General features: G+C 42.6%; 2 non-coding genes across 2 annotated transcripts; both read left to right on the plus strand.

The window, feature by feature from the left end:
* Window positions 1-11,213: 11,213 nt before the first annotated feature.
* On the plus strand, window positions 11,214-11,285 carry TRNAQ-UUG (transfer RNA glutamine (anticodon UUG)). The gene has a single exon. It is a non-coding gene; the product is annotated as a tRNA-Gln (tRNA).
* Window positions 11,286-15,743: 4,458 nt separating this feature from the next.
* TRNAQ-CUG (transfer RNA glutamine (anticodon CUG)) lies at window positions 15,744-15,815 on the plus strand. The gene has a single exon. It is a non-coding gene; the product is annotated as a tRNA-Gln (tRNA).
* Window positions 15,816-16,325: the final 510 nt, after the last annotated feature.

Below are 16,325 nucleotides of genomic sequence, written 5' to 3' on the forward strand. Positions count from 1 at the left end.
TATGAATAACATCGGTTTGTAAGTTATGAGTTGATTTTTAACTATTAGGTTTAGGCCAGACAGACCCAGGCCCTGTTTTAGGCCTGGCGCCGGGCTGCCTGTCTTTGGTTTCACTTCCTTGTTTTTTTCTTAAATCAGGTACTGAGTGTGAAACAATATAAAACAATATAAGAAGGTCTTTCTCTTTTCTCATAACCAGTGTATACTATACGGCTTCTCCAGGTACTAATAATGGGATGATCTCCAAAATTTGCTGTAAAATGCAAAAAAAAAAAAGCAAGATACAGGATAATGTGCAGTAGAATTTTGTGTGTGTTTGTGTGTGTGTATAAATGTAAAATATTTTTGGAAGGATACTGGATAAATTGCTAACAGTGGTGGCCTCTGAGGAAAGAGAAAGTTGGATGTCTTAGAGACAGGGATGGATGGGATGGATGGATGATCTTTTCATTGTAACCTTTTTATGGTCTTTGAATTTTGAATCCTATGTATGTATTGTCCACCCATAAAAAAAATAGTGTAAAGAATCACTTCATTTGATTATCAGTAAAACACACATTATAAGATGATAAATGCTACAGTAAAGATATGAATAAAAAGCCTAAGGAGCACAGAATAAATAATATTATGGGTGGGAGTGGGAAGAGTGCCAAATAGCATTCTAGGCAATAAGAAAATGGGTGTCACCTTCAAAATAGCAGAAATATTGTGGTGTGGCTAAAGTCAGGGGTAGGCAGAAGGGAGTACCCATGGGCCTGGGCAAGTAGTCTGTGACTATGCTACACCAGTGGCCTCCTGTATCATGGCAGGCTTCTCAAAATGAGGACTTCAAGATAAAACAACTAGATATAACCTGATAAGGACTTACTAAGTGAGATTCTGAAATACTATACACACAATTCCAGATGCCAATTTAACACTATTTATATAAATGTTGTTTAAATGAGCAGACTCTAAAGTTATTTGCTAATCCAGCAGTCATAGTTTTCTTTGTTGGTCAGACCATGTGGGACAAAAAGCAAAAGAAATTATATTAGTACCTTTTAGACTCTTACAAGTATTTATCACCAGTTAAAAAGAGAAATGTCAAATAGAGCATCGTTTTTTGTGGTTGTTGTGTTTTTGTTCTGTTTTTTTGAGACGGAGTCTCACTCTTGTTGTCCAGGCTGGAGTGCAATGGAGTGATCTGGGCTCACTGCAAGCTCCGCCTCCTGGGTTCAAGCAATTCTCCTGCCTCAGCCTCCTGAGTAGCTGGGATTACAGGCAGGCGCCACCATGCCCAGTTAATTTTTGTACTTTTAGTAGAGACAGGGTTTCGTCATGTTGGCCAGGCTGGTCTTGAACTCCTGACCTCAGGTGATCTGCCTGCCTCAGCCTCCCAAAGTGCTGGGATTACAGGTGTAAGCCACCGTGCCCAGCCCAAATAGAGCATTGTTACCATCACAACATATAACTAAATAAGCTAATGAATCAAAATTGCACACTGAATGGATATGTATCTATGGGATATTCAACAGTGTCTGATATTGGACAAACCCTTTTCAAGTGATTCTCTGCAATTATATTAACTTAGAACAAACTATTTGGTGGCAGCTTTGGATACTGGTACCACTATGATCTGAATGGTTACCTCTAAATATTTATGTTGAAAACAAAAACAAAAAAAACAAAGAGTTATGTTGAAGCATACCCCAATGTGGTGGTATGAAGATGTGGGGCCTTTGGGAGGTGAATAGGTCATAAAGATGTTGTCCTCATGAATGGGATTAGTACCCCTATAAAAGAGGGAGCTTGTTCACCCCCTATACCATATGAAGTTGCAAGAAGACGCTATCTATGAAGCAGAGAGTGAGCCTCATTAGACCTAGAATATGGTGTCTCCTTGATCTTAGACTTCCTAGCCTTTAGAACTGTAAGAAGTAAATTCCTGTTACTTGTTAGTCACCTAGTTTAGTATATTTCGTTACAGTGGCCCAAACAAACTAAGATGCAAAACCCCATATTGAACAGGAAAGAGAAAATCTAACACATCAGATCACATCCTTTGGCTATCTTTGTGAAGAGACCATGCCCTTACTTTTTTTTTTTTTTTTTTTTGGTGAATGATTTTGTTCATTAGGATTTTACAGGGCCAAGCGTGGTGGCTCACGCCTGTAATCCCAGCACTTTGGGAGGCCGAGGCGGGCAGATCACCTGAGGTTGTGAGTCTGAGACCAGCCTGACCACATGGGGAAACCTCGTCTCTACTTAAAACACAAAATTATCTGGGCATGGTGGTGCATGCCTGCAATTCCAGCTAGTCGGGAGGCTGAGTGAGGAGAATCGCTTGAACCAGGGAGGGGGAGGTTGCTGTGAGCCGACATGGCTTCATTACACTCCAGCCTGGGCAACAAGAGCGAAATTCCGTCTCAAACAAAAAAATAAAAATTTATAGCCAGGCGCGGTTGCTCATGCCCTTATTCCCAGCACTTTGGGAGGCCGAGGAGGGCGAATCACTTGAGGCTAGGGGTTCGAGACCACCCTGCCCAATACAACACGGTAAAACCCCGTCTCTACTAAAAGTTTTTTCTTAATTAGGCAGGCATGGTGGCCCGCCTGTAATCCTAGCTACTCGGGAGGCTGAGGCAGGAGGATCGCTTGAACCCGGGAGGTGGAGGTTGCAGTAAGCCTAGATTGAGCTACTGTACTCTAGCCTGGGCGACAGTGCTAGATCCTGTCTCAAAAAAAAAAAAAAAAAAAAATTTTTTTTTTTTTGCAAGGCTATGTTCTGAAATTTTATTAGTAGGTATTAAATTATAAGAAATAGTAGGCCTGAATGGATATTTGACATCAGGAAATAGAAAAAGACTGGAAGAGGATTTTATTTCATAACAGGAGAATAAGAGAGCATACATATCCTTCAACAGGGTTTTATTGTCTACCCTCTAGGTGATCCTTCTCTCAAATGAACATTTTGGTTTATTGTCAGGAATAAGGGTATTTTTTTGTTTTTGTTATTTTCATGTTTAACGTAGGTACAGTCCTCAACTTCTTTCACAAAAGCTTTCTTCTAAATTGATTTTTTTTTTCATTACAACCTCACGTTCCCCTGTAAGAACTTACTCTTCAGCCTGTCTCAGAACAAATTTACAAGATACGAGCTATAATTGAATAATCATAGCGTTTAAGGCTAGAAAACCTTAAGCAACGTCAGTACATTTGTGCTGCTATAACAGAATATCTGAGACGGAGTAATTTATAAAGAAATTTATTTTTCTCGGCCAGGCGCGGTGACTCACGCCTGTAATCCCAGCACTTTGGGAGGCCAAGGCGGGTGGATCACGAAGTCAGGGGATCGAGACCATCCTGGCTAACACAGTGACACTCCGTCTCTATTAAAAAAAAAAAAATAGTCAGGCGTGGCGGCGGGCGCCTGTAGTCCCAGCTACTCCGGAGGCTGAGGCAGGAGAATGGCGAGAACCCGGGAGGCGGAGCTTACAGTGACCTGAGATCGCACCACTGCACTCCAGCCTGGGCAACACAGCGAGACTCCGTCTCTGTGGGAAAAAGAAAGAGACATCAGACTGTTACTGTGTCTATGTAGAAAGAAGTAGACAGAAGAGACTCCATTTTGTTCTGTACTAAGAAAAATTCTTCTGCCTTGAGATGCTGTTAATCTGTAACCCCACCCCCAACCCTGTGCTTGCAGAGACTTGTGCTGTGTTTACTCAAGGTTTAATGGATTTGGGGCTGTGCGGGATGTGCTTTGTTAAACAAGTGCCTGAAGGCAGTATGCTTGCTAAAAGTCATCACCATTCTCTAATCTCAAGCACCCAGGGACACAAACACTGCGGAAGGCCGCAGGGACCTCTGCCTAGGAAAGCTAGGTAATTGTCCAAGGTTTCTCCCCATGTGATAGTCTGAAATATGGCCTCATGGGAAGGCAAAGACCTGATCATTCCCCCACCCCGACACCTGACACCCGTAAAGGGTCTGTGCTGAGGAGGATTAGTAAAAGAGGAAGGCCTCTTTGCAGTTGAGATAGAGGAAGGCATCTGTCTCCTGCTCCTCCCTGGGCAATGGAATGTCTCCGTGTAAAACCCGATTGTATGTTCTATTTACTGAGATAGGAGAAAACCAGCCTTAGGGCTGGAAGTGGGACGTGCTAGCAGCAGTGCTGCTCTTTATGCACTGAAAATGTTTATGGAGATGGTTGCATATATGAACATCAAAGCACAGCACTTTTCCTTAAACTTATTCATCACACAGAGATCTTTATTCATATGTCTTCTTGCTGACCTTCTCCCTACTATGATCCTACTGTCCTGCCACTTCCCCCTTTCCGAGATGGTAAAGATAATGATCAATATGTACTGAGGGAAGTCAGAAACTGGTGCCAGCCTGGGTCCTCCATATGCTGAGCGCCGGTCCCCTGGACCCACTTTTTCTTTCTCTATACTTTATCTCTGTGTCTCTTTTCTCAAGTCTCTCGTTTCACCTGATGAGAAATGCCCACAGGTGTGGAGGGGCAGACCACCCCTTCACGTCTAAAAAAAAAAAAAAAAAAAAAAAAATGATTTTTCTCACAGTTCTGGAGGCTGGGAGTACAAGATTCAGGTCCCAGAAGGTTCCATGGCTGGTGAAGTTCAGGTCTCTGCTTCCAAATTGGCACCTTGTGTCCTGTGTCTTTAGGGGAGGGTTGTGGGGGGTTAACGCTATGTCTTCCCATGGCAGAAGGGCAAAAAGGTATGAACTCCCTTCCTCTGTCAAGCCCTTTTATAACAGCATTAATTCATTCCTGAAAGCAGAGCCCTCATGACTTAAACATTTTCCAAAAGACTCCACCTGCCAACCTTGTTGCACTGGGGCTTAAGTTTCCAACACTTTAATTTTGGGGGACACATTCGTACCATACCAAAGAAGTTCCTGCAAACCTGACAGTCTCCCTAGCCTGTCTTCCTCTGCAATGTTTCCATGAGCCTCGGTTGTTATAACCTGGATATACTGATGGGATACTTCAAGCGGGGATTTTATTTATTTATTTACTTATTTATTTATTTATTTATTTGAGATGGAGTCTCGCTCTGTCACCCAGGCTGGAGTGCAGTGGTGCAATCCCGGCTCACTGCTACCTCCGCCTCCCAGGTTCAAGCGATTCTCATGCCTCAGTCTCCCAAGTAGCTGGGAGTACAGGTGCACACCACCACGCCCAGCTACTTTTTGTATTTTTAGTAGAGATGGGGTTTCACCATGTTGGCCAGGCTGATCTCAAACTCCTGAGCTCAGGTGATCTGTCTGCCTCGGCCTCCCAAAGTGATGGGATTACAGGCGTGAGCCACTGCACCTGGCCTTTTCAAGCAGAGATTTTATTGGGATGTTTGCATCTGAGGGATATATTCACAATAACAAAACTTATAAGAAAATAGTAAAGCTAGAACTCATTGTGTCAATTATAGTGGAAGATGTGCCTAGACTTAGAACTGACCATAAATTGTTAATCAGAAATTGCTTTAGTAAGTAACGAATCAAAGTAAATGAAACAGCCTGGTTACTAAGGAACAGTTTCATAATTTTGAATGGGATTAAAACTTGTCTCTCTTACTTTTGTCTTAAACAGCCACGCTGGCAATCTAGCATGAACTAATAGTCCTTCCTTGGTTGGTTTTGGGCTACAACTCATTAACAATCATCATGCTCAGTTTGCCTTTGTTCCAATTCCAAGCAGGCCAACCACTTTCCCATGTACATATTGTAACTGCCCAAGGGGTTAACCTTGCCTGCTGCCTAGACAGAGCTGATTCATTAATTGCAAGAGAGAAAGAGTAATTCACACAGAGCTGGCTGTGCAGGAGACTGGAGTTTTATTACTCAAATCAGTCTCCCCAGGCATTTGGGAAGCAGAATTTTTAAGGATAACTTGGTGGAGGGCAGTGGGAGCGGAGGAGAAGCCAGTGAGCCAGGAGTGCTGAATGGTCAGAGATGAAATCATAGGGAGTTGAAGCTCTCTTCTTGTGCTGAGTCAGTTCCTGGGTTAGGGCCACAAGATCAGATAAGCCAGTTAATAGATCTGGGTGGTGCTATCTGACCCATCCAGTGCAGGGTCTGCAAAAAATGTCAAGCACTGATTTTAGGCGCAGTTAGGGAGGGTCAGAATCTGGTGGCCTCCAGTTGCATGACTCCTAAACCGTAATTTCTAATCTCGTGGCTAATGTTAGTCGTACAAAGGCAATCCAGTCCCAAGGCAAGAAGGAGGTCTGCTTTGAGAAAGGGCTGTTACCATCTTTACTTAAACTATAAACTACAAACTAAGTTTCTCCCAAAGTTAGTTCAGCCTACACCTAGTAATGAACAAGGATGGCTTGGAGGTTAGAAGCAAGATGGAGTTGGTTAAACTCCATCTCTTTCACTGTCTCAGTCATAATTTTGCAAAGGCGGCTTCAATATCTGTCATTAAATTGCTGGAATTTTACTTTGTATTATTTTGCATTTGACTATTTCTTTTTTTTTTTTTTTTTTTTTTTTTTTTTTTGAGATCTGTTGCCCAGGCTGGAGTGCAGTGGCACGATCCCTGCAACCTCTGCCTCCCAGGTTCAAGAGATTCTCCTGCTTCAGCCTCCCGAGTAGCTGGGATTACAGGTGCGTGCCACTGCACCCGGCTACTTTTTTGTATTTTTAGTAGAGATGGAGTTTCACCATGTTGGCGGGGCTGGTCTTAAACTCCTGACCTCAGACAATCCGCCCGCCTCGGCCTCCCAAAATGCTAGGATTACAGGCATGAGCCACCGCGCCTGGGCCAATTATTCAATTATTTAATATCTGAGAAACATAAGAGGCTAAGAAAAGCTTTGAGAGAATGTCATCTATTTTATTTATGCTTATATTATGGCCAGGTTATATTTCTTCTTGTTCTTTTTTTTTTTTTTTTTTTGAGATGAGTCTTACTCTGTTGCCCTGGAGTGCAATGGTGTGATCTCAGCTCATTGCAACCTCTACTTCTCGGGTTCAAGAGATTCTCCTGCTTCAGCCTCCCGAGTATCCCAAGTAGCTGGAATTACAGGCCTAGTTTTTTAAAAATTTAAAAGCTTTTAAATTTTAAAACTTATGCCTACTTTTTGAAAAATTTTTAGTAGAGATGGGGTTTTGCCATGTTGGCCAGGCTCATCTCGAACTCCTGACATTAGGTGATCCACCCGCCTCAACCTCCCAAATTGGTGGGGTTACAGGCATGAGTCACCGCACCTGGCCAACCAGGTTGTATTTCTATAGTCTTTCCAAATTTTGGGAACGAATCCCACTTGACGCCTACAACACTAAATTCCCACAGCCCCAAAAGATGTACTCAAATATTGGAGCAGTTAGCCCAGTTCAGACTATCAAATGTGTTGACCTGGAATCTCATTTTCTGTATGGACAAGAAGACTACAGACTGAGAATTTTAAAATAAGATTCTGCCATTTAAGAGAATTGTGCTGCAGGAAGGAAAGGAGATGAGAAAACCTACAGGCTTAACCAAATAAATGGATCTAACCTCCCATTCAGTGGCCTCCAGATCTTCCTGTTCCTCTCCATGCAATGAACAAACATAGGAGCTAGAACCTGGTTCCTTGGTTTAAAATAAAGCAAAACAAAACAAAACAAAAACAGCCAAAACTGAGGATTTAAGGTCATCTTGACCTTTGTGAGATCACCACAAAGAAACAAATGCCATTTTGGCCACTGTGTGATCACAAACAAGTCAGTGACACTCATTATACCAGTTTCCTTATCAGCAAAATAGTGGTGAAAATCAGCCTCGTTTTATCAGGAAGTTGTATGATTAAGACAATAAGATATATGTAGGCCAGGTGTTGTTATGCCCAGACCGTTTGTTCCCTAAAGAAGACCACCAGAGTCCAGAGTCAAAGCCAAGCGGCAAGGATCTTTTACTACAAGTTCGAACTTGGTCCCTCCGTTCCACCGCATACAGGAGGGCCCCGAACAATGCGAGTGCTTGCCTTTTATAGACCGAGGTAGATAGGATAGCAAAGTTACAGAGGAACAAAGGAATTCTTTTGGTTACAGCATTACAATTGGTTTCCGTGCTTTCATTAAAACTACAAACGGCTGTGTCCTTATCGGAGATTTTCCAGGTGGTGTTTGTACTGGGCTTCAGGAAATTGAGAGAGATGTGTTTGTACTGGGCCTGTTTGTGTTGAGCCCGGGGCTGAGGAACGTGCCTGATTTCTTTTCAGTGTGATGGCTGACGCCTATAATCCCAGTACTTTGGGAGGCCAAGGTGGGCAGATCACTTCAGGTCAGGAGTTCAATACCAGCCTGGTCAACATGGTAAAACCCCGTCTCTACTAAAATTACAAAAGTTAGCTGGGCATGGTGGCATATGCCTGTAATCCTACTCGGGAGGCTAAGGCAGGAGAATCACTTGAACCCAGGAGGCAGAGGTTGCAGTGAGCCCAGATCGCGCCACTGAACTCCAGCCTGGACAACAGAGCGAGGCTCTGTCTCAAACAAACAAACAAACAAACAAAAAAGACATACGTAACAGGGAAATAATTATCACCATGCATTAAGAGGAAAAGAATAATATAGCAATTACTGCAAATTATATTTATAAGTGAGGAAAATCACTGTAGAGCCAGTAATTTTACCTATATATGACCCCATCAGCCAACTTAACAGAAATTAATTTACTTAACCAAAAACATTTATTGAGCACTTAATATATGAGAGAAAATATATTTGCATTGAGAATACATGGTGAAAATAGCCTGCTAAAATTCCTGTTCTTGTGGTACTTTGAGGTGGGATTAAATTCCATAACATGTCATCACCTTGATAAGTGGTTTAGATAAAAACACAGCAGGAAAGGGGACAGGGAACTGGAGATTGCATTTTTAAGGAGGGTATACAAATGAGGTCTCACTGAACTGTCATTGGCATAAAGTAGTGAGAGAGTATTGCTATCTGGGGGAAGCTGTTTGGGGCAGAAGGAACTATGAGTGCAAAGTAACAGAGGCAGGCCTCTGCTTAGCATGTTCTGGGAACAGCAGGTTAGGCCATAGTGGTTGGAGCAAAGAGAGCCACGGGGTGGGTAAGAAGTTTTGAGCTTCATTGTCCACCTTTTTTGCTCTTAGCCTCAAAAACCTGCACGTTTTCTAAATAGCTGCTGAAAAAATGCACCACAAAATAAGAAAGAGAAAGTGTTTCTGCCCCTGCTAAGATCTAGATCTAGGAAAGCAAATGATATTCTTGTACAATGATGCATAAAGGGATAAATTCTAATAAAGGAGTCTTGTTCTCAGCCGTACCCCATCACCAAGACCAGTGCCTGAAATGCATACTGAGTGAATGATACCCAACAAATGTCTCATTGTTGCTTCCTATGATAACAGTACATAGCACATAGAGGGTATCTTTGGGAGGATTTTCTTATCTCTAATCATCTACTTAAAGTTTTTTACTTTTCCACATTTTATCCCACTCTTTCAGACTCCCAGGCCAACAATTTTGTAAACACCATTTTGGAAGATACGTAACAAAGGAAACATGAACACCGATATTCACTAAGGCATTATTTATGGTGGCAAAAAATACGAGACAGGCTTATTGGGCAACACAGAGAGTAGTGTGAACCCAAAGTATCTGAAACCAGTCTCAATCAATTTAGAAAGTTTATTTTGCCAAGGTTAAGGACACGTCCGTGACACAGCCTCAGGGGCTCCTGACGACATGTGCCCAAGGTGGTAGGGGCACAGTTTGGTTTTATACAGGGAGACATGAGACTTCAGTCAATATGTGTAAGATGTACATTGGTTCAGTCTGGAAAGGGACAACTCAAAATGTGGGGTAGGGGGAAGGTTCCAGGTCATAGGTAGATAAGAGACAAAAGGTTGCATTCTTTCGAGTCTCTGATTAGCCTTTCCCTTAATACACAATTTACATGTGAGGACGGATAGAGAAATAATCACTTATTCCTTAGTCCTCTTAGTGAATCTGCATTTTTACATAAACAATAGGGCAGAAGAAGCAATCAGATGTGCATTTGTCTCAGGTGAACAGAGGGATGACTTTCTGTCCTGCCTCTGTGAAGATAAGCTATGAACTTCCATTGCCAGGGTGAAATTCAACAGAACTGTTTTAGGGTAAAGATCTTGAGGTCCACAAAGAATTTCTTTGTGGGCAAATTGAGAGGGAGGTATGTAGCTTAAAAACAAAAAAACAAAAACAAAAGCAGAAAAACAAAACAAGACCAAAAAAAACTTTGTAGCTATCTTATTTAGGAATAAAATGGGAGGCAGGTTTGCCTGTCACAGTTCCCATCTTGACTTTTCCCTTTATTTTAGTGATTTGGGGTCCTGAGATTTATTTTCTTTTCACAGTAGATAGATACAATTCCTGTTTCTGGAGTTATTCTGGTTATTATTACTGCATAACAAGCTAGCCCCAAACTTGATGGCATAAAACAAGCATATTATATTCATGGATTCTGTGGTCAGGAAATTGGACAAAGCACAGCAGGGATTGCTACCTCTGCTCCAAGATGTCTGAAGCATCAGGTATAAACTCACCAGTTTAGGGCGATTCTTGGGATAACCACTGAGGACTGGGATCATTTGGAAGCCTCTTCACTCATATAACTGGTAAATGATGCTGACTGTGGCACTGGGACTACCAGCCAGAGCATCTACATGTGTGGCCTGAGTTACCTAACAGTATGGTGGCTTCAGAGTGGTCAGACTTGTCATAGAGTAGCTCAAGATTCTGAAGGTGAGTCTCTCAGGACATCGAACCAGAAGCTGTGACTTCTCATTTCAGAATAAAAGTCAAAACCCTAGCAAGGTCCTACACAGCATTGCAATTGTATGTGAGAGGATGATTCAGTGGGAGAGTACAAACAAGCATGGGAGCACGGATTTTACTGTTAGAAAAGGCCCCAGAAAACCTAGATGAAAGATCCAAGGTCGTTTTGCAAAAATTGTGCACTCCTATGGTTAATTCTTTATGCAGTATTGTCCTGAGCATTGCAAGATTTCCAGCATCTCTGGTTCTGACCTGTGAAAGGCAGTTGTACCCTAATCATTGAAACAAACAAAACACCCAAGCATTTCCAAAATACTCCTGTAGAGGGCAGTACAGTTTTGTTTAAAAGCCCATTGTTTTATATTTAGCAGTTAAGAGCTAGTGACTCAGGGATAAATACTTGTCAGAAGAAAAGCTTATCAAAGAGGTTCATGTGGGGCCCCATGGTGTAATGGTTAGCACTCTGGACTTTGAATCCAGCGATCCGAGTTCAAATCTCGGTGGGACCTTCTTAACTGTTTCTTTTCTCACTTCTCCCAGTAATCTTTCTCTCAAAACTAGAGTGCTTCCTCGTAATCCAGTCCACCATACGTTCATAGTATCTGCTTAGCAGTAGTATCTATGTTAGTCCTCAGAAGTGTGAGACCACCTGTGGAAGCAAGCCCATGTGCACTATCAACACTACCAGGAACAACTCCCCAATTCTGTAACCTGTGCCCAGACGCGTATGGGAGAGAGGCACCTGTCTGAAATGTCTCCCCATGTCTTGATTCCTAGAAAGGAATGTATGTGTGCATAATAAATAAACGCCTGTTTTTAAAAGAATGACCACATTACTCTATCACTGGAAAAAAAGGTGTCTGACGTGAGAAGCGATAAATACCTGATTTGAGGTCAACAAACTTGTAGTGGTACTGTTCTCCCTCCAGGCTTCACTCTTTCCATGGAACGCTTTCAGTGAGGATGGGATTCAAGCCCACACATGAAAAGTGTAATGGATTAGCAAATGGTCAGGCCACCTCATCCTATCCTGGTTGCAAATTTCTTAAGTTCTTTCTTTTGGTAAAGCCTCTGCACTTTAAGTTGATAGGCATGGTACTGTTCAAACTGCCGGTAGCAGCTCATCAGCGCACAGGCCTTGCTGTCATCTTAGAGACTGTCACACAAGTCCTTTCCCTTTTGCTTGAGACAGCTTTTTACATTTGCGTGATTGCTGCCCTAACTTGCACACATCTCCAGCCTCATCCATCACCATTCCTGCCACACACAGAGCCCAAAATTAGCTTCTAGTCACCAGCCATGGTAAAATTATTTCTATTCTTTAATTTTTCCCTCTCTTCTCATTTTGTACCTGCAAAACATTTTTGTCCTCCCCTCTACCCTCACGTTATGAGAGCTAGTTCTTTTACTCATTCTTCAAATATTAACTTAGACCTTCCAACCTTCTTACTGATGCCTTCACTGAACTCCCTTTACAGGAGCTTACATGCCCATCTATGTCTCTTCAACACCCTAAATTTCCTTCTCACACCACCTCATAATTTAATTCTCATTTAATAAGCTCTCCCTCTTACTCTAGACAGCAAGTTCTCCTAGGGGAGAGATCAATACTGTGGTCTTTTTCACCTTTCATTTCTCAGTTTCATTGTGCCTGGCTCATGTTAGGAGTTCAAAAATACTTGCTGAGTGCATAAACTTTTATCTAATGTGATTTGATTATCCTGGAACCCAGGGTAGCCTGTCTCCACTTGGTTACACATCTTTCTGCTCTGCTTCTTCACAAGTTTCTTTTCACTCTTTTTCCTTCACTGATCCCAAGTCTACATCCACTCTAAGAACAAGTCTTCGCCCAAGACTGGAGCAGAAGTCTCCCTGGGATGAATTTCAATTATGACAGTGTCTTAATGAGGGCTTTCAGTTAATAGCTAAAGTAGGGATGGGAGGTATATGATTAGATCACTATATTTTTCACGTTTTTGGAAGATAATTCACCTTGGACGGAAGGTTCCTTTCACTACATTCTTGGCCAGTGGTCCAGAAGTCCATACATGCCTAGTTTGGGTACTTACCGGTTGTAGGGAGCCCAGGGCCTGACACCAGCCTAGCCTCGGGAAGGTAGTAACTAAACATTCTGGATTAAATTGAAGATTTTTTATTGCTACCAAAAAGCAAAGATTTAAGCTGATAAATTCTGCGTCCTTTCTGAGAATACAGGGAGAAGACAGTAACCTCTGAACCCAGCACTTACTCTCACCATGCTCAATAGAGTTTCAATTTGCTGCTCTCATCACAGTTGGTCTGAGAATGAGAATCTGAGAAGGCTATGGGAGATAGCACAGGAAAAGCACAGATGTATTCTTTATGCTAACCCAGAAGTCACTGCTCAAGACACAGGCACCGTACTACACGTGGTGCACTTTTTTTTTTTTTTAACCTATCAGGAACCCCACAAGGTCAAGAACATTGGGACGGGGTTCAGTGGCTCATATCTGTAATCCCAACATTTTGGGAGGCCAAGGCCAGTGGATCACTTGAGGTCAGGAGTTCGAGACCAACCTGGCCAACATAATGAAACCCTGTCTCTACTAAAAATACAAAAATTAACTGGGTGTAGTGGCACACGTCTGTAATTCCAGCTACTTGGGAGGCTGAGGCACAAGAATCGCTTGAACCCGGGAGACGGAGGTTGCAACACAGTGAGCCAAGATCAGGTCACTGCACTCCAGCCTGGGTGACAGAGGAAGGTTGTCTCAAAAAAACAAAAACAAAAACAAAACAAAACAAAAAAACAATTGGAACTATTTTCCTCTTTCGCATTGGAAATTGTGATTGAACTAGTATATTCCTGTCTGGCTGGTTATGTAGAGGGGCAAGAAATCTATGGAACTTTCTCCACTCAGGTTTGAAATCATCCTCTTTGTAAGGACTTTTTTATGTTTTGTTTTGTTTTGTTTTGTTTTAAGGAACTTTTCTTGTCTCCATCACGGTTTGAAAGTTTGGAATCTGCCTTGGAGAATTTTTACCCTCTCTCCTGAGAGTTTCCTGCCACCTCTGTGCAAACGGAACTGTCCTTGACCATCCTGGACCTGAAGGAAATAATGTATACAGCGGTCCATTTCTAAGACAAAGTGCCTTAAATCTTCTTAGGTAAGCAAAATACAGAAGAAACAGGATATACGAGGCCCCTGCTTGAATAGCGATGCCTGCTTGTCGGGCCCTCTCTCTTTCCCGCCGCCGCTTAGTTGCCCTCACTCGAACCAAAGTTCAGTCTAAGATGAAAGTTTACTAGTCTGCAAAATAGCTCGTTTTGTCTGTTCTTATCAGCCTGCCCAGCTACTTAGGTCATGAGTCAAATACTTGAAGAGCCCCTGAGCTAACTAGGATTGGAATTCTTTGTGGGCTGCAACAAAAATGCAGCAAGACAACCCTAAAGGAACGCCTAAAGCCTCTACTCAACAATCTGTAGGCGACATCTGGGAAGGTTGTGACCCCATAGTACTCACCCTATGAGGAACCCGGGGAGGGACCTGCGCACTAGGGCATAAATTAGTTGTTCAAAGTGTGCTGGGTGTGCCTGCTCATCAGACAACCAATCTTTCAAGACCGTCGTTAAACTCTCACTTTTGCTATTCTCCGGGTCTCTGAGTTCATTCTTTGTGTTTGGACGGTGAATTTGTTTCTCACAGACCTAGTCTAAGACTGAGGAACACTCCCAACCCAGCTTTCCAGAAAACACTGAATTTAAAGATTTTGCCTAATGACAGCCAGTTGCAAAAATTCCGTTGCAAATAAATCCAGCAGGAATCCTGATAAAAGAAGTCTGTATTATTTGCAGGGAGAGTTACTGGGTTGTGGTTTTCTTGTTTGTTTGGCGTCGGGGGCTGGGGGGTGGGGGCGGTGCTCCTTATCATCCACAAGAGGGCGCCTTTGGTCCTCGAACACCACTTCCAGCGTGTCCGTGTGTCCGTTTAAAAATCTGAAATCCCGGAAACCAGCCCCAACCTGCAAACTATTAGATTCAATTTGCACTAAGCACGCGCTCCTTGAACAGGCGTCGAATCCAGGTTAAACTACTTGGAGCAGAGCTGAATTCCTCTCTACTATTAAGGAAATTGCTGAAACACTCGCTTCTAAATGTGTACTGAATATCGTGGCGCTCCTAGTCAGCTAAAAGCCACCAGGAGGCGTTTATAAAGATGCTAGGGTAGGGCCGACTGAGAACATCTCCAGAGACCCATCACAGCAATCAGCTGTGGTGTAGGGGGTGGATTTTCACAGTACGGGCTCCCGTGTATGTGCGAAAAAGGGGCTAGGCAAAGCAGGGGTGGAGAATCTTTTTTGTGTCCGTTTGGGAGTCTCCCCTGCGTATATTTCTGGTTGGTGAGCCGGCAGTAGGAGGCCCGTGGGGCCGCGCGCTGTCCTGGGAAACTCCCGAGGGGCTTTCCCCCTTCCCTTCGCCCCCTCAGTTGAGCTCCCAGGAATGCTGGGATTTTCCTCCAGTCTCGTCTTGCAAGTTCACTTATTTCGGTTTTCCGTAAACACCAACGTCTCCTCTGCGACTTTGGGAAATCTTTCCATGCACGTCCTCAAAAGCTCCATACACCACCCTAATAAACGACGATTTTTGTAAAGCAATAGGATCTGATAACAAAGCAGAATGAAAGATCTCAGGTCTCTCACAGGCTCCTCACCTGTAAAATAACGACAATAGTTCGCATCTCACCAGGGTTCTGTGAGCGTTTCATGAGGTAACAATACAAAACACTAGTCACAAAACCTGGCACACGGTAAGGGCTCGGTTTTGTTCGACAACTTCACTTTTTTTCCAGTGCAGAAACAGAGGCCCGAGGGGGCACCAAGTTTCTGAACCCCTTGGAAGAAAAGGTCTGGGGTGCGAAGGGTGGGGTGTGCCGACATTGGAAAACCAAATCAGACTTTAGAAAGGAAGAGCTATACCATAGCAGGTTGGCCCCATGGTGTAATGGTCAGCACTCTGGACTCTGAATCCAGCGATCCGAGTTCAAATCTCGGTGGGACCTAGCGTTGGATTTTAAGTTTCTATTATGGGAAGAAGCAATCATGCAATTTCTACACATCCTTCTCATTCCTTCCCAGAGCGCTTACTCACAAACACATGAGTTTAACGGGTGTGCGAAGTTTTATCTCTTTTGTTTAATGATATATTTTCAACACAATTTTATTTTTATGTATTTATAAGTACTTAAACATTATGCACTCATTTTTTATTGATTGCATACTACCACCATTAAATTTAAAAACAACTAAAACCAGGGGAAAAACACTTAAAATACAGATAATTACTGGTAATGACTAAAAATTATATATCAATTTTAAATCTGTTTCAGAATGTTATGATGGTGTGATCAGTTGGCCTTTAAGCATAAACGTGTAACATAGTGGGTTTAAAATTCTATGGCAGATGTGGAATAGAAATATCTTTTAAAGATAGAAAAAGAATTTATGCACATTTTCAACTGTTAAATAAAATTATGCTAAGTATATTTTTAAAGAATTCTAGTACCTGCCAA

The sequence above is a fragment of the Macaca nemestrina genome, chromosome 5 (assembly GCF_043159975.1).
Source record: "Macaca nemestrina isolate mMacNem1 chromosome 5, mMacNem.hap1, whole genome shotgun sequence".
Classification (NCBI taxonomy): domain Eukaryota; kingdom Metazoa; phylum Chordata; class Mammalia; order Primates; family Cercopithecidae; genus Macaca; species Macaca nemestrina.